The sequence below is a fragment of the Bombus flavifrons genome, chromosome 18, assembly GCF_040668555.2.
Source record: "Bombus flavifrons isolate JBK064 chromosome 18, iyBomFlav1_principal, whole genome shotgun sequence".
NCBI lineage: Eukaryota > Metazoa > Arthropoda > Insecta > Hymenoptera > Apidae > Bombus > Bombus flavifrons.
In genome coordinates, this window is record NC_138459.1 from 3,296,218 (window position 1) to 3,314,236 (window position 18,019).

Sequence of the window (18,019 nt, forward strand, 5' to 3'; positions counted from 1 at the left end):
ACGCGCACGCGTGCACACACGGATACACGAGCACACCCTTATCTCATATACCCATCCACTGTCTTCTTGTTCGTCATCGCCTTCATCAACCACCATTTTCGCTATTAACCACCATTTTCACTGTCACTGTGGAACCAGGCGCGAAGTAACGGAGCACGCGTGAAAACAATACAACGAATGACATGGCGAGGATACAAACGAGCTTTCGCAGCAAACGATGGGGTAGCGTTGCTCTCGAAAGTCCGAACTTGAGTGAGCAACAGACGAAAGACATTTTGCATTCGTATAATAACGGTAACCCTCGAAGCAGCGAGACCTTTAGGGCCTCTGTATACGTACGAGGAAGTTCAACCCTTTTTTTGCACCGGTGCACCATAAAGCTCGAACGACGGAGGGGAAGCTGAGAAGTGTCCAGCCCAGTGTCGGTGGCTTTCGTGCGCTCGAATTCATAACGGTGTAGCTCTCGTTTTCCTTTCGTCCTTCCGTCTCCGTTCGTCTCCATCGCGCGTTGCTCCTCCGCGTCATAAAGCACTGTAAACAGCGACAGGAATTCGTTCGGCTGCTCGCTCGTGTTTCTTCTGCCCGTCCTTTTTTTCTTTCGCGGCCAGCTTCCAGCAAGAAATTACATATAAAAAAAGGGCCAGGTAACGGGTTGCGGGCAGCCGTGGTCAATTGCGAGCGACAGCTTTAGGAACACATTGGCCAATTACCGTTTTCTTTGGCTCGTGGATAGGACGTGCTCTGCTAAAAATTCTTCCTCCCGATTTGAACGTTTGAACTTTTCTGATCATTGATTAGGTGGAATGGAGATGTTTAAGAGGCAGAAGTTTATATCGTTGTAAAATTTAATCGATCGTGTTACATCCCCTGGCTTGTTCCCGAGAGAATTGCATTCTTTCGTTATTGATCGTTACTTGTGTTAGAAAATTTCTTCTGTAATCGCGATTTTCTTAGTACGGTGAAAGTCTGCTTCTCGATCGGAACAAATGTCCACCGATTATTGGCTATTACAATTATGCACGTTAGTTTAAATAAACTATAACAGAATAACAAATAAGCAATAACAGAATATTCGCTGTAAAAGAAGTGTTAGAACGGTTCTTGAATTTCGGAGGCGAGTGTTCAAAGTCGTTCAGATTTTCTGCTTTAAGAAGCGCAAGACCATAGCAACCACGCATGGAAAAAACAAGCTCTTTCACAAAGAGAAGCGAAAGAAAAGAAGAAGGTTTGTTTAGCAAAAAAAATTGCACGAAAAAATGCAGGTAACCGCTCGAACCGACGAAGTGCAGAAGATACACAGCGATAGAAAAACTGTGTTCCGTCGCATCTATTAAAAGCAGACTTTGCGTTCTTCCTTGAACGGTGGTGGACGAAACGGGGGGTATCGAAGCTCATTTCTAGAAAAATACGAAGAAGTTCAAATGGTCAAGAAGATCTTATCCAAACGTAACGTATTCGCAATTAATATTTGATCTTTAAATTACAAATTTCAAACTTTAAGTTTCAATTTTCCATTTGAAATCTAAAAATTATCGGCTAGATCTTTCGTTGATCGTTCGTTATTTCTATTTTTGACGTATCAACTGTTATTTGAAATACCGTTTACCAAACGTGCTCCGTGTCTATTTAAAAATCTGGTTTACCCATTGGCAAACTTATTATGTCGTCGCTTTTCCAAACTTTCACGATATATCATACCGAATGTTATAACAACGTATCCTTGTCAAAATACATGTCGCTATTACATTATGATTTAACCATCGCGTTTCATGTTCGAATTCCAATGGAACGTCGAAAGAAGAAGAGAAAATACAGAAGCGGAAGCTTCCATTTAGCTATCTTTCTCCAGACTATTCCTCTAATTAGGCCTAACATTGCTTAATTATCCGAGATTTACACGGATCGCCTCAAAATTCTTCCGAAATGATTTTCATCCGGAATGCAATATCCAATGACGTTCCGTGCGTTCATTACGAGTCAGGGGCCAAGAAATAACGTTTCCAATAATCACGCAGCGTGCGGTCTGATCGTCTTGTGTGGTCGGCTCTTTATTATTTCAAGCCGACTCTTTTTTCCGTTCTCGTGGTAAAGTTTGTCGCGGCGCATCAGCTATAACGTGGCTCGGATCAACGAAAGCCGATTTCCTTTTCGGCCTTTCGCGCGATCCTTCGAGTCCGGCTATTGGGCGTCGTTAATTAACGCGATATTACGCGCGATATTACGTGCAACGTTTACAGCGGAAAGAATCGATTACACCAGTGATACGTTTCGGACAATGAGTTATTACGATTGATACATTTAAACGAACGATTGCTTCTTTATAACGTCTGACACTTTTATAATTGCAACAACGCGAATCGACCGTCGTTTCCGCGAGGTCCGAGCCAATTCTCCAGCTGTGTAATAGTATCTGTATTCATATTCGTTTTGAATTATGGTATACGACCAATGGTTGTAACAAAATCGCAAGCATCAACCCGATACCATGGTACGTTCGTAAAATATTTTTACAAGTAGGTGAATTCCGACGAGCAAACGCGATATTTCAATCGGCAGCTTATGGCTATTGGTTGGAATTGTCTCTTTAAGCCACGGATCTACGTTTCCAATAAATTCCTTTTGTTTCCTGATCCCGTTGTTATGCGTTAAATTATCGCCCGTTGTAAAGCGAACGCTACCGTCGCGCGATACACGTTAAACTGGAATATTTTCGAAAAGAAGTCGTGGAATTAGGCGATAAGGGTGTATCGAAGCCACGGGAAACGCGTTCTTGCCTCTCGATTTCCTGTTCCATTCGTCGTTAACACAACGTAGCGTGTCGTAGCTATATCTACGTATAGGTAGGTCTTAGATTAGAATGACACGAGCGCGCCTAATCGCACTCGATTTGCCAGCTTTTCCGCGTTCACAGTGCCGCGAACATTTTTCCCGGCGGAATCGAATCGCGTCACGCCCCCGCGTTCAGGGGACTCGTTTACAGCTGCAGTTACAGGGACTCGAGCAACGTATTTCAAAGGATCGATGTAAAGCTCGTCGTACCAACTGCTCTTTATAGCTGGCCGCGATGGTGGTACGATGATGTTCCGAGTTAGAACATAATCGCTGCCTCATAAACGGCCGCGATGCGTTTTTAAAAGGTGCTTTCCCGCGGCGATAAACTTTTTACGCACTTGCGTGTAACCTTCGGTGTTCTACCTGATGGAACGGTTGTCTTCGTGTACCGATAGCATCTTCTACCGAGTTACGTTTAATCGGGCTTCGATTGCTCGAAACTGCCACACGTATTTCTCACTCATTTTATACCATTCCTATGGCAATTCCATCGTAACGCACGGATCGTTAGATAGCATATAGCTATTTCTCTGGTTATCTTTTATTAACCGTTACATTTGTTATTGGCGTACCGTTCCTGCAAACTTTCACTACGCCCGAACTGCTTGATTCAGCAGATAACATCGACTAGTGGTTCTTCGGAAATGTAAATTAATCTTCAAATACCTATCCACGTAGATGTATTCTGTTAGCCTTCGTGTTAATCTTCGTCGTTCGGAAGATGGCACTTAAAACGGCTCGATCTTATTCGTAAATGTGAAACTTTCGACCAATACGCGTGCCTATTTTTAGATTTCCATTTGGTCTATCGGAAATAATCGATCAAAGCCGTGTGTTGTTTCGAAGTTCATTCCTCTAAACGACGAGCAACGGAGGAAGGATAGTATCGGATATATGAACATACATCAAGCAGTTGCACTCCATTGCGTTTATTTGTGACGTTTACGTACTATTCAATTAGGTTCGAACGCAATTAAATTTCGTATCGTAGTAGTAGCTTCGTGCGAGTTGGAAAAGTTTGATACTTCGTACGATAATGAAACGTAGAACTCGATAGAAATACACCTCGCTGAAAAATAAGAGTAGGTATATGCAAATACTGTTTGCAATCGCTTCGTACGATGCGACGAATACAAAAATCGATAAAAAGTTACCCGGTTATTTTATTCTTGGTACGATAGGTAAAATGTAGGCATACTCGATAATCGAGGTTCAGAACGTGCGTGAACGCAACTTAATCCCTTAGTCGAGGGGAGTTCCCACTAGTATTGAAAATCTCCAATTGCTTGGTCGACGATTTCCAGTATCTACCTTCTGTCCCCACTCTCTGTCAATCACGTCGGAATCAGTTTGCTCCTCTCTTCTGGTCGGCTAGCTACCGGAATTTTACTGTAATCGTTCAAGTTGGACAGTTCTCGCGAAGTTGGCGCGGATTACGCTTCTCTCTCGGATATGGAATAACTCGTAAAACCGCATCGCGATCCTCCTCGCCGTTCTTTCTCCCCCGGCTGGGCCGCGCCGGCGAGCGCATAGAAATATGCGAAAATAGCGACTCGGCCGCCGAAGCACGCAAACCTTTGCGAACAGCCCGCCTTCTCTTTCGCATCCTGTTTGCTGTTATTTCCCTTTTGGCGTTCCCCTGCCTCGCCTTGCCTCTCTTACCGGCCTCCGCCGACCAATCACTTATCTCAACAGTCACGGAACACTTATTCGCGAATATGAATTTAGAGGGCTTGCACAGTGCGCTACACTTTCCCGCGTCGGTGTGCGCGCGCACAAATATCGCTCGCGATTTCAACCGCGGGAAACTCGAAAAGACCACGCCCTCCCAGTGCGTTTCTCCCTCGTGATTTATCGATCAAGATTTCTGCACGCACGAGAACTTCCAATTAGTTAAATCAGCAAAGATATAGGACTATACATATCGCGTACCGTTGAAATATCGATACCAGAGCAGGAAGATGTTTCGGGAGGTTATAGATTCGAATAACCCTCTATAGCGTAAGGTAGAATTATTTGATAACTGCTTGAGCTAAGAGTATATCATTTGCCCTGTAATTCGCGGAAATTCGGTTACGAATAATTTTGCAGCGATTCGCATGGATATGAAAACAGCTCCGTGTACAACGCGACACAGAATAAAACGATAACCCGACCCATTAAGGTAACTTGTACGCATCATTTCTTTTTAACGAGTTAATTAGTTACGAAACTTTTATGATAATTAACAGGACGATGCTTTTAGGGGCTGAAAAATATATGGTTATATAAATATAAATTGCCAAAAGCTTCATCTACACCACTACGATTTCAGACCGTCGTAAGTACATGTAACATTGTTAGCGTTTGGCGATGTTTAGGTTGTTATCGATAGCCTCTCCTCTGGTAAACACGTCAGTTTACCCTCCACGATCCAATTCTTCGTCGACGTTTCTAAATAAACGATCGACTTGTCTATATAACATTGGGGGTGACGAGGGATGGATACGGTTCGAGACAATGTTTCTCAGATACTTGGAGCGGGTTCTTGGTAAATAGTTGGAGAGGCGGAGAATCACGCTCCAATCGTGTGCGACGATCGTGTAACAGGGTACGAAGTAAAATATTAGGTTACGTTCAGTCACATTTACAGTAGAGGAATCTCAGGACACTCGACTTTCCGCCGGGGAACCATGGGCATAAGGAATCCAAATTGGGCGTTTCATCAGACCTGAGCGGCAGGGATAGGTTCGAGCAAAAAATGGTGTTGGCTCGGATGGTTATAAAAAAGAATATGCTGGAACTGGCCGGTGAGGTACGCTGTACAGTCGAGGACCGAAATCTGGAAGGGTGTGGTCCGTGAGGAAAAGAGGATCGTTGAAGCGTAGAACGCTTGTAGGAATATTGTATTTTTATCGTTTCTCTGTTCGACGATTCTCAAATGATCGCATTCATTAAACGTTCTCTCTGCTTTGCCCAGAGATTTCTACATTCGAAGATCGCGCGGAAAAGTTACGATAAGTTCATTCTCGTTTTATGGTATTTTATGGTTTAAAAAAAGTACATGTTTAATGCAGAAACTTTATGATTTATTTCGTAACTGCTTGGCGTAAAGAGAAACTCATTTTTCAATACGATCGGTAATTAAGTTATTTCAGTTTCACTGTAATCGTTTATCGTAGGATTTTATTAGCATTTTACAAATATCACAGAATGATAGGAAACGATAATCTGTTCGTATCAATCAGACGCTAATTAGCTCGTGTTCGTATTTACAATTTGGAATGTCTTCTGGTATCTCTGTAATAAAGTTAACGCCGAAACACGTCCGATTGTTACTACGTCGGCGAATTAAGGGATATCTCGTTGTTAATGTATCGTTGCCAATATGCCCGCTAGTTAATAGTACGTACAAATTATTACAGGACGATAGTCCTGTCGCTCGTATAAACGTTTATTACTCGGGTGAAGTCTGCAAAAAATAATATAGGAATTATTAAAACGTACTTGTGTCCCCATTCAAGAACTTCGTAATGTGAAATTATACCAAGGTTAAATATATCAGCATGTCTAATTTTCGTTTAGCCTCGCGATAAACATTTTGTATTATCGTACATTGTAGCAGAGATACCTACGTACTCTTATTGGGATGATTATCGCGTGAAACCTTCTCCTAAATCGTCGTCTCCCGCCTGAGATACGCTAGAACCTTTTAATAGTCATTTGTAAGCGTAAACAAAATTGAAAAAAGCTCGGGGAATAGCATTATATACGTATAGAGAGTGGAGAGAATATTTTAAGAATAATATGTTGCCGTGATGTCACGCATCTGGGTGTTAAAAGTCGACCATAAATTTGAACCGGCTTCAGGGATTAAGATATTTGTTCAAAATTGTATACTTTGTTAGAAAAAGAGGCAAAGTTGGAGAGAACCAGGCGACGTCTACCATTTTCGTTTCGGTCAGATGCATTTAACGAAGTCCAATCCTAATCCTAGCTGCTCCACCCTCGTTCAGCCAGCGTCTCCACCCTCTTGACCTTCCGTTAGCTTTTCCTTTTAGTTTTTTCCTTGTTTCTTTCTGGTCGCTTTCTGTCTCGGTGCCTCTCGGTTCACTTAACGCCAAGGTTCGTTACACGCAGTAACTGATTTCCCAAAGTAGAAGTTATTAACGTTTTCACGTTGCCATGTTTTCGTTTTCGTTGAACGAGAGAAACGCGTAAGCATATTTCCAGTGTATCAACCTCTCCGCTTAACGATCCTGTGTTTAACTTAAAATTCCAATCGTGAGAGACGTACAGTATCTCATTCCTCTACTGTTCGTCTGCCATACGAATATTCTTAAAGGTTCGTTGGTTGTCACTGGTTGCAATTTTTCATGGACCGAGGATCATAAGCCCTTGACGCATATTGAACGTAAGTCGGAAGAAATACACATCGTGGTCGTCGATGTTTAACGTGGTTTTTCAAAAAACGTCTACGCGTCGCGTTAGGCAGCCAGGAGGTCCGTGTATACGCGCATTCCTGGATTTCATGCTGCGTGTGCTTTCTACATCGCTTTACAGGGGCTGACTTTCAACCAAATGACGTAAGATCTGCTCGCACGCGAGCCGATATTATCCAGCAGGATACATAATAATGTCCAGACGCAAGAGTTATTGCATCCACGTTTTTTTTTCCAATGCACCACTCCTCCCGTGTAGGAAATTTGCAAACTCATTGGTTTTTCGTCTGCCAACCCTAAAAAGATAGCATCGTCGACTACAGTAAATTTATACAATTTTTTAATATTTTTTCATAGTAAAATCTAAAATTACTTGGCTGTGAAATCTTATGCGTTCGTTGAAAAAATATTGCCAACGTTTTAATATGTTGATGCAACGTGACAAGGTTAGCGTATAGAAATATTGAATGCAAATAAAGTTCTAGTAAGGTCTATTAATAGAGTTCATTAATATCCACATAAAGTACATTGATGGCCAACAATTTGTACTGATTGCAATTAAGTTATTAGGCGCAATGAAGATATTGCTAATAGACGCTGATAGACGAATGCATAAATAAAACTGGTTAAACTTATTAGATACTGTTTAGCAAGAAATTATGTTACCAGGTGGCCTTCATTTCACTTTCACGAAGGTTACTTATCGACAAATTCAAAGGGATTGAAGAGGAAAACAGAATTTCATAACAACATACCACTGATAAAGTTAATTTAATTGGTAAAAAAATGCGGTATTTATATAAAATAAAGATATACAAATGCATCCGTGTCTCACGAGATATCATCGTCGTACAGCAATTACTTCAATGTATTTCAAAGAAGGGAAAATATATTGAATGAAGATTTGCAAATAATGTTGGTAAATTAATACCTTCTAGCTATCTCAGATTGATTGTGATATTTCTTAATTGGATATAAAGATAAGGCAAGTGAATCTGTCTGAATGTGAGATACAGAAATTAATTTCTATCGTCATTTGTAGTTTATATTTATTTGTTTATCCTTTTCTCTGTTACATACATGCCGCTGACGAAGTTAATTTAATTGGTACAAAAATGCGGTATTTATATAAAATAGATATAAAAATGCATCCGTGTCTCACGAGATATCATCGTCGTACAGCAATTATTTTAATGTATTTCAAAGAAGGGAAAATATATTGAATGAAGGTTGCAAATAATATTGGCAAATTAATACCTTCTAGCTATCTCAGATTGATTGTGATATTTCTTAATTGGATATAAAGACAAGGCAAGTGAATCTGTCTGAATGTGAGATACAGAAATTAATTTCTATCGTCATTTGTAGTTTATATTTATTTGTTTATCCTTTTCTCTATTTCGTTCGTACAGGCGTTTTAACTATTCGAGGTTAATTATTAATAATTATACTTCGTATCTTTGCGTGAGATTATGATATTCATTAGCGTGTATTGACGGTCAAAGCTGATAACGCCACCGACTTGGGTACGATAACATGCTATAGAAAAGAAACTACGGAAAACGCGAAAGAAATTTCTGTTTCTTTTTCTTGCTCGTATTTTTTGATATATTACGCAATATTCTCTCAAAGCATAACGTTTACATCTTACGTTTTGAACAAAAATATTGTTACTGATTCGTTAATATATCATTAATGTTCAAATTAAAGAAAAAAAATACCGCTGTTCATTGTAAAATTATAGTTTTAATAGATCGTTCAAATGGAATATTGTTTGGTAACAGCTACGGAGAATCCACGAGTTAATTTGTAACGTTTCTCGTGAATGGCTCATTAACAGGTTCAAGAGCGCTTGAGTGGCCGAATCGATCGCCACGTCGGTAATAAAGTGCACCTAGTGGATGTCCGTAAAAGCCGCTGGATGTTACCGGCAGGGTCGCTATAGTTTTCCAATTTCTACGTCCTTAAGACCAATTGCCTATTCGCATAACTCGATCACATCAATCTAGCAAAACAGTTTAATTAAATTAAAATGTTTTCTATGCAAAGCGGTTAAGTAATTTCAGAACTTTTAATAACGATCCTTTAAGAAAGACTCTGATGCTTCCGTATATTTAATGTTGGATTAATTTGAAAAATTAAAAAGAGATATTCATACAAACTATAACATTCGTAGGATTTCGTCTTACGTCTTTTCCATTGTACTTTTCATATCGTATCAAAATGAAGGAGATACGATCCTATATTGGAACCGTATAGTCACGATGGAAACTAGAAAATCTTCAATTCTGCTCACGATGCAATTCATTCCCACCTTCTGTTGTTCGTGCTCTCTTTCTCTTTCTGTTTCTCTTGTGTCTCTTCGATCTATCTTGGAATTTCGTGGAGAGTGCGCATGCGCGCTGATACGGTGTACCGATGGACTTGGTCGCGGAGCGAGAGGGAAAAAATCGAGCGGAACACCGCCATGATAGCTCGATTCATTTTCGAGCTTAGCCGAGACTCGAACCAACGAGTCGGTCGTTACCGTTAGCGGAATGGGCCCGGGCTAACCGTCTTATGCGCTTCTCTCTACGACCTATTTCAATGATCGCCATACAGATGCCGCTGCGATAATTGTCGCTTCTGAAGATCGTCATCAAAACTTCGTGTCTCGAATGTGCATCGTAATGGCGGACCATAAGCATTCAAATGACAAATCAAGATTAAATACATTGTACTAACGAGATACAGCGAATCAGCTATATACGAACGCGAGCTACTTTCAGTAAATCTCACGATGGTACGCTCAACGATGAGAAACAGGTAAATATGCACTTTTGAAATTGTAATTAAGGTTCGACCGCCAAACGAAAGATCACGCGATACTTCGAACGATTATAGAGGTTAATTGAGCGTGTATTTGGCTCAACTTTACTACGAGGGACTCAAATTGCATTTATCGTTGATAGTTGCACGTATTGACGCGCATATGTACGCTGATATTGAATATATTCGAAGATAGTTTACGTTAGTTTACTTTTTCTCGTGACGAATCTACAATATCGCATATAACCAACGACGAACTTTATAAATACACGTGCTATTGGAAGTGGTTTCCGCGCTGTGTACTCTTCGCTCGGAAGCAGTTGATGACTCGATATCGCGTTAAAACGATTCTCTTCAACTGCTTCTTGCCATTCGTACATACATCAATGGAAATGCTAGAATACCGTTTTAGGTCGTCGTAAAGCTATAAGCTTGCGGTCCAATAGCGGCCACCTGTTGGCACGAAACATTAACCCATTTACCACCTTCCCTCATAAAGGTAGATAACTACTACCCTTGAAACGTGCACCTCTGCCTACGACTGTGACCTATTTAACATTTCAAACGACAAATTTTATCTATCGCGAGTTCGTGCCTTTCTTTGGTAAGCCATTAACATTTACTTATGACGATACATACGTAATCAACACATATGGTAGGTTATGTTATGTGTATAAACGAAACTATTCGAGGAAATAGTTTGTTAACGGACGGATGATGATAAAATTATTTCTATCGAAATGAGAATAACTGCAACGATATATTTATGCAAACTACCCTCGGTGAGCGTGATAAGACACTTAAAGATACGGAAATATTAGCATAGCGTTATGGTCGCCATTCAGGGGAACGGTCGTAGATAATATTTCACTTTCGTTCGCTAACGTTCGGTCGTTATATCTCGCCGTTACCAGATTTTTCGCTTTTGCAATTTTGTTGTCCATCCAACAAAAATATAATATATTCAAATAGATCGAAAAAAAAAAAAAAAAAAACAACGAAACGAGGCGGACAAGTTAGAGCCAGCCAGGCATCGGGATAAAGCAGAATGTAACACAGACGTCGGCTTCGGCCATGATATTTCGAGTTATTTGTTCGATGTCGGAGCCGCGGATTTTATTCTTTCGCCGGTGACATTACTCTAAGTCATGTTCGCACCCGTATACGAAGACGAAGGCGGTAGGCTGGCAGGAAAGGATAGAGGATTACGTAGAAAGATGGAAGAAAAATCGGCGAGGCGGGAGCGGGCGTAGCCGCGGCAGAAGAAAAACGAAGAAACGGAAGACTGGGTTTGCCGAGATGTTGCCTTTTTATTTCCGTAAGGGGTCTGTATGTCTGGAGAGAAAGACGGAACGACGCAGCAGTGCACGAGGAGGATCGAGAACCGGAGATCGCAAGCCACGTCCTCGCCCCTCTTCGACCCTTCTGGCCAGCGATGTTGCGATCCTCGAGTCTCTATTCTCTGGTATCTCCGCGAAACGAGTCGCCGCAAGTCTAACCACTACTATATACCCATTGCGATGACGACTACAACGAAGACGACGCGACGATGAGTTTGTAGCTAAAACGTATTTCGCAAACGACATCGACTCGGTGGCATCGAACTCGACGGTGTCGTGGTGGTAGGAGACGATATCAGTGGGACGGCCATACGAAGAAGGGGATCGTGGAATCGGCAACGGTGGCGCGGAGGGGCCATGGGGAATCGTTCGTTTCATTTTCAGACCGAGAGTGGATTTTCTGTGTTGGGATGTTCGTTTATTTTTGTCTGAGACTGTTTCGTTTTCTCCTCGCGATCTTCCTCCCACTGGTTCGGCTCGTTCTTTCTTCGTCGTCCCAGTCGCGTTTTTCTGTCCGAGGAGTCGAAGCCTCGGTATTACCCCTTCCATCCTTCGTTCGTGCTCCTTCCTTCTCTGTTTCGTGAGGCGTGCGCGGAGAGGCCAGGTTCCAGCAACCTAATTTATTGAGCAGATGGCTCGGCGAGCGCGCAGCGACGGCGAAAGGGGATAGGACCAGTCAGACACTCGGCCACGTAGCATATAAAATGTAGATGTTCTTTGCCATCAGAGATATTGCTACATCATTGTATATCTCCGCGAGCTCGGCGCCGAGACCAGCCTCGCCGTGGTGGTTCGTCCTTCTCTTTCAGTCAATCCCAATTAACGACAATTCCCTCTCCCTGCTCCATCCCTCTACTCATCTTCCACCGCCTTTTCCTCCATGTTCCTTCTTTCCTTCATAACGAATAACCAAGTCGGACTTGTCACCGGGAATATTTACGAGTTTGCTACCGTGAGCGTAGTAAAAACGATCGCGTAATTTTCGACGCGACCCGACTCACGCCCAAGCTTCCTCCCAACACGAACAGGCACCAGTTCCGCCGGAATATAAACGCGGCTTAAGCTTCTCCGATTCTTTCGCCCATCAATTTCCAAACTGTTACTCACCGTTCGTATTTGTACAAGCCTGTACGTAGCCACATTCGATCCTATCCGTTAAAATTTTCTGTCCCGTTCGCGCGCAAGCACAGTTGTTTCGCGACTAGTTCGCAACTGAGTCGCGGTCTAATTTCCGTTAGAAATTTTCCGTGCAAATGATTCCCAAAGAAAGAGGAGACGAAGGAAGAAAGAAGCCCGTACATGGAAAATAAGACCCCTGGCGAAGGATGTTGGAATAGTTTTTGAAATAAAGAGGGAGCGTGACTACCGGGTGGAGCCACCCCTCGGCAATTTACAAGGCATTACTTTTACGACGGAAGGACAAAGTGTTTCTTCCGTGATAAGTGGTGCAATGGACGGACAGACTGTGCTCGTCGTTAGGATAGGTAGAGAAAGGGAGGAGATAGGCGAAAGAGAGAAGAGTCTGCGGTTGGACGAGTCTTCTAGCAGGGGTATATAGTCGCTCGTAAACTACGATCATTGCTTTATTACGTGCTCCCTGATGTGTACCCGCTAATTGTTAGGTGCGAACACATTTATAGGCAGGTCGTTCATCCGTTTCTTTAGCCTCCAATCGGTGAACACAATGGACATCGTTCTCACGCGTTAATCGTTTTCAATGACGACATTTACCGCGACGTATCGTCGTGTCCAATAGAACGTACACGCAGATAACGATAACCGTGGCTGAATCGACACCTCGTTAATCGGACATTTTGCTCCATTTTTTCATCAATTTCGACAATACGCGCGCGCCTGTAAGTTTTCCACTTCGAGTCGTTGCACGGCGATGACATTTTATCGTACTCGTTGAAATTTCGATGGTTTCTCGAGGTTTCTCGAAGCGTGTATATCGGTAGAGTACACAGCACCTGTTACAGTCTGTAATCCAAGTTTTATGTCGCTGCTAACACTCGAGCTTGCTCTCTAATTGGTCTTTAGGTATCCCATTAAGCGTTAAGTGTTTTATGAACATCGAGATGTTCCGAAAACTATTTGGACGGAACGACTTCTTGCCGCGTTTTCATTGCCTTCGTGCTTTTGCAACTTCTTCCCTTTTTCTTCGTAAAACAGACCGGAATTTCGCGGTTTACCTACTACTAAGCTTGTGAAACTTTATCGTTCCTCGATACGTGAATGCATAAATGGGAATTAACGGAATAGCGGCGAGAGAATAACCGGATCGCAAGTACTCGATTCAATTTTAATTAAGAACTAGCTACTTCGTTCCGAAGCAATTCTTATTCATTCTTTCCATATATACACATTTAGAAGTTTTCACGGAAAACATTAACATACTATTCCCCGTGGATGATTATGCTGCACGACTTACTTAATTAAACATCGAGTATTTAAAATAATTGGCAGTGAATGGTCGTTCTTTATTGACCCGCTGTTTTACTCTCAATGAAAACACCTTTGCATTTTCATTGCGTTCCAAAGCATGTAGACCGTTAACACACCTGATACTTACGACCTTTTAATTACGATATTTAACGATTTCGCCTTGCTTCTAATACCACTTACCTACGTTTTCTGTCCCGAATAATCGATGGACATCCATATAATAATAATCCATTTTATAGAGATCGGTTTTTTTATGTACGTGCTTAACCGATTGTCATTTATTTAACTTATCTTCTGTTGATTCTGTCGATTTTGCTCGCGTATCACGTGAAAACTCCTTTTATTTTATTTACAAGTGATATTCATAAATAGGAATTACATGTGTTAAAGCAAACTTGGCGATATTTAAAATGAATTTACGACGAGATATTGAACGTTATGTGCATCTACTGTGACTTTCTTGCTTTCGTCCTCAAGAGGCCGGCATAAATATGTATGAAAGGAGCCACGATGCATCGAACTGCGTAATTTGTGGCTTCGAGAGGCTCGGGCAGAGGACCGTAGCGCTCGTAGCCACGAAAATTTTGAATAAAACGCGCCATATTAGCGCAACAATGAATATTTAATATATCAAATAACGACGGACGACGTATAAATAAAAATTCTCATCGACGAATGTGCAATGCTACGGATTATTGCAAGGCGCATTGTTCACGAAATTTTCGCCGGTTTGTAAGTTAAGTTGCTCGTAAAGCACGTACATAATTCACACAGTAACGCTCACACAGTTCTGACTTTTGTTACGCGAACCAAAATATCATATTCGTATTAGAAAATTGAATAATTCTCATAAATTGGAAAATTTATTAATGAAAAATCATAACTACCTGGAACATTCTAAATGATTCTCCTAAATTGAGCGACGTTCTTTGAAGCTTAATGTAGATAAAAAAGCAAGTCGGAAATCATTGTCAGTATCGTTATACGAATCGGAAAAAATCGGGATACTACAAAGTATTCCGGAAAGCTGGAAAAAGTAGTTGTTCACGGATTTAATTACGTGGCGGTGGACGCAGTCGGAATCTCGATCTAACGTTTGAAAGGAGGAAGGAAGATGAACGAAAAGCGTCGTAAGAACGAGGGACAGGTGTATATATATATATATATATATATATATATATAATAGATATAAATCAGGCTGCTTCGTCGACGATGTCTCGCCACATTCGCCGAAGAATTCGTTGCTTATGAGCTCCGTTCGTTGCAGGAACCTAAAAAGGATTTTTTCCCGCAGACGTTTAATCAACCATCGTCGGTTTTATCCTACACCGTCTTCGTTGAGACGAAGATCGCGGACCTCCCGGTAAAACCCTTTAATTAAATTTAATTAAATTTGTACACAGCGTAGATATCCTTTTTTACGCGGCGCTGTACACCGCGGAAATATTTCGGCAATGAAAGCGAGAAAAGATTCCTCTGGCGGCTCTCCGATGTTTATCGAAGCCGGTTTCTCCGAATATCGATCGAACACGTAATGATGTCCTATGGTAAAATACTCTTTATTCGATCAACTTGCAAGGGACGCGCAGGATATCGAAGATATTCGAGTATTCTTGCTGTACGTAACGACCCTTCGCTCCAATCTCGAGAAAGAGAATTTGGAAAAACGGGACGATATCGTCAGTCGTGAAATTAAAGGAACGAGTAAAAGACGCAAAGATAATAAACGCGGAGAAGCTGACAGAGGAGAGAGAAGAAAAGGAGGAGTTAGAACGGAAAGAGAAAAATGGATCGATCGGGAGGCAGGATCCGCGGACCTTTTATTTGCGAGAGTACGTCGAGTTGCTCGAGCGGAGGAAAACGACGTTATTAGCGTGGGCAGTCGGATACCAGAACTTGCTCGTCATATTTCCTACCTGAGTCCTCCCACGGTTCCGCCCGCATCGTATCTTGCTTCGTTCCGTCAGTCTCTTCGGGAAAATATCGAACAAGCCACTCGTATACACTGCAGCCACGTACGAATTTTCGTATTTGTCTGGGATCACGTTTGGATAAAATGGCAGTACGGATCCCCTGCTGACGCCGATATATAGACGACTTCTCTACGTGGTCTAGCCAAACACACAGTTTCTATTCCAGCAGCTGGTCGTACACGTACGTTCGCTAAACCCAATCCGTGTAAACACACACGTACACCGGTAGAAAAGAGGACGATACTACGTGGGTTACCTGCGCGTATATCTCACGATATGCTTTTCTTCGTTACTCCGGCGTCACGTAATGCCAGCGACACGGGTGGAAAGGGGCGGCGGGCTTTCCAGTCGAATAGAAACTTTGCTGCGACCAGATAAATTACCTTTCTGGTCATTAACTGGAAAATACCCGCGACGAATCGATGGAAATCGTAAACGAAGAACAGCGAACGAGGAGTTGAAATACATAGGAAGCGTATGGAAATAGCACTCGTCCGAGGAAACGTTATCGAGGATATTTAAATAAAACGACCTACTATTTGCATAGTAGTTCTTTCTCTTTCTTATGTTTTGTCTTTCTTTCTCTTCTAATTGGCGGAAAAATTTGTGTATCCGGAGAAGAACCTTGCGCTTATTACGCATCAACTACGTGTGTACGTTTTATATGTTCATGCTGTGTTAACAACGTTGGCGCGGAAGAGAAGGAAGGGAAAGGAAAGGAATCGTATGTCGAGGAAAGTATACCGAAAGTGAGGGGCTAAAGCGCAAGTTTGAAGTTTTACGTGCAAAAAAAAAAAATAGTATTTGGCGCAGCCTGTATTCGCGCGAAATTGGCCCGTAAACAAGGTTGCTCGTCAAACTCGTGATGCGGATACGTTGAGAATGGCCAAAAGTCATATCATCCCTTCGTTCGTTCGGCGTAGAAAGAATCTCTGTTCCTCCTTCAAACGAGACCAGAGAGTATTCTGAACGAAGCACAGATTTCCTACGTTGCAACCTTTTCTTTCTCATTTTCCGAAACGCGAAATAAGGCGAGAAAAAATCATCGAACAACATCTCGCGATTATAAAGGAAATGAATCGAGACGCTAGAACCGTGATTCTACTTTTGGTCAACTGCGAAACGTAGGTATTGGAAACGGTAGCAAAATACAATTTTCATTGCTGTTTATACAACGCTGTTGTATTCCGACGGCAAGTACAAGGAAGTTTGTAAGCGTGAAACGATAACCATAGTCGGTGAATGGAAATGCCTGTTCCCAAGAAGCGAGCCGGAGGTCATATAAATAGATATACACGCATAGATATCGATGTTATAGGTCGAGATAAAAGGAACTTGCACGTTTTACGCCGCTACCACGAGCGTCGCTCGAAGCCCATGGAAAAATGGCACGTTTACGGTCGACGGAAACTTCGACCGCGTCTTGACTAATTCGCCGCGAAATTTTCATCCTGCGGATTTCCTGCGGCATCGGCGACGTTACGTACCGATTTTATGCCATCCACTGGTCGTATTTAGAGTCGCTGGGAGTTTCAACGGCGTCAAAAAGACGGGGGGAATGAAGAATCTCGACGCGTTTCTGTCTCCACATCCACTCGATGAAAATAATCTTTTCTTGCTTCGTTCGACAAAATCCGAAATTCACAGAGGAATGCTACATTTCTTGGGATTATTTGTAGGTCCGTTAACGTCATCGATCGATATTGAAAAATATGATATCGTGATGTCACAGCTCTTCGGCAGAGTTGAGACATAAAAAAATGGAGAAAACGTTCTGCAAAAATTGACGGTGATTCCGGATGCGGATATAGAGTTTCGGCAGATTCTTCCTTCGTTATCTGCTGGTCTACTTTGCTGTATACTAATCGCTTTGAACGTAATACAGCGTCTACTCTGAGAGAAACGACGCGAACCAGCGTGATCGAACGTCAACAGCGTTGCAGTTACGAAAGTTCTATGTTACTGCCTCGTGGTTGGCCAGCTGAACGCGTCATAAATCCTGGCAGAATCGCCAAAAGAGTACTCTCACTGTCGATACTCTTACCGTGTCGCGGCTTTTCGGCAAAGATAGAGGTTGAAAACGGTTGGAAAAATTGACGGTACTTCTGATCTGACAGTGACAGATACGTGGCTCTAGCCGTGGCTAGAGAGTGAGATTCAGGTCGGTAAACAAAGGTCAACAGCTCGCTTTAACCGCATA

At 42.1% G+C, this 18,019-nt stretch overlaps 1 protein-coding gene across 1 annotated transcript in view; it reads left to right on the forward strand.

The window, feature by feature from the left end:
* LOC138189033 (Homeobox protein abdominal B) overlaps nucleotides 1-18,019 on the forward strand; it is a 163,967-nt gene that overhangs the window by 135,938 nt on the left and 10,010 nt on the right. The window lies entirely within an intron of this gene.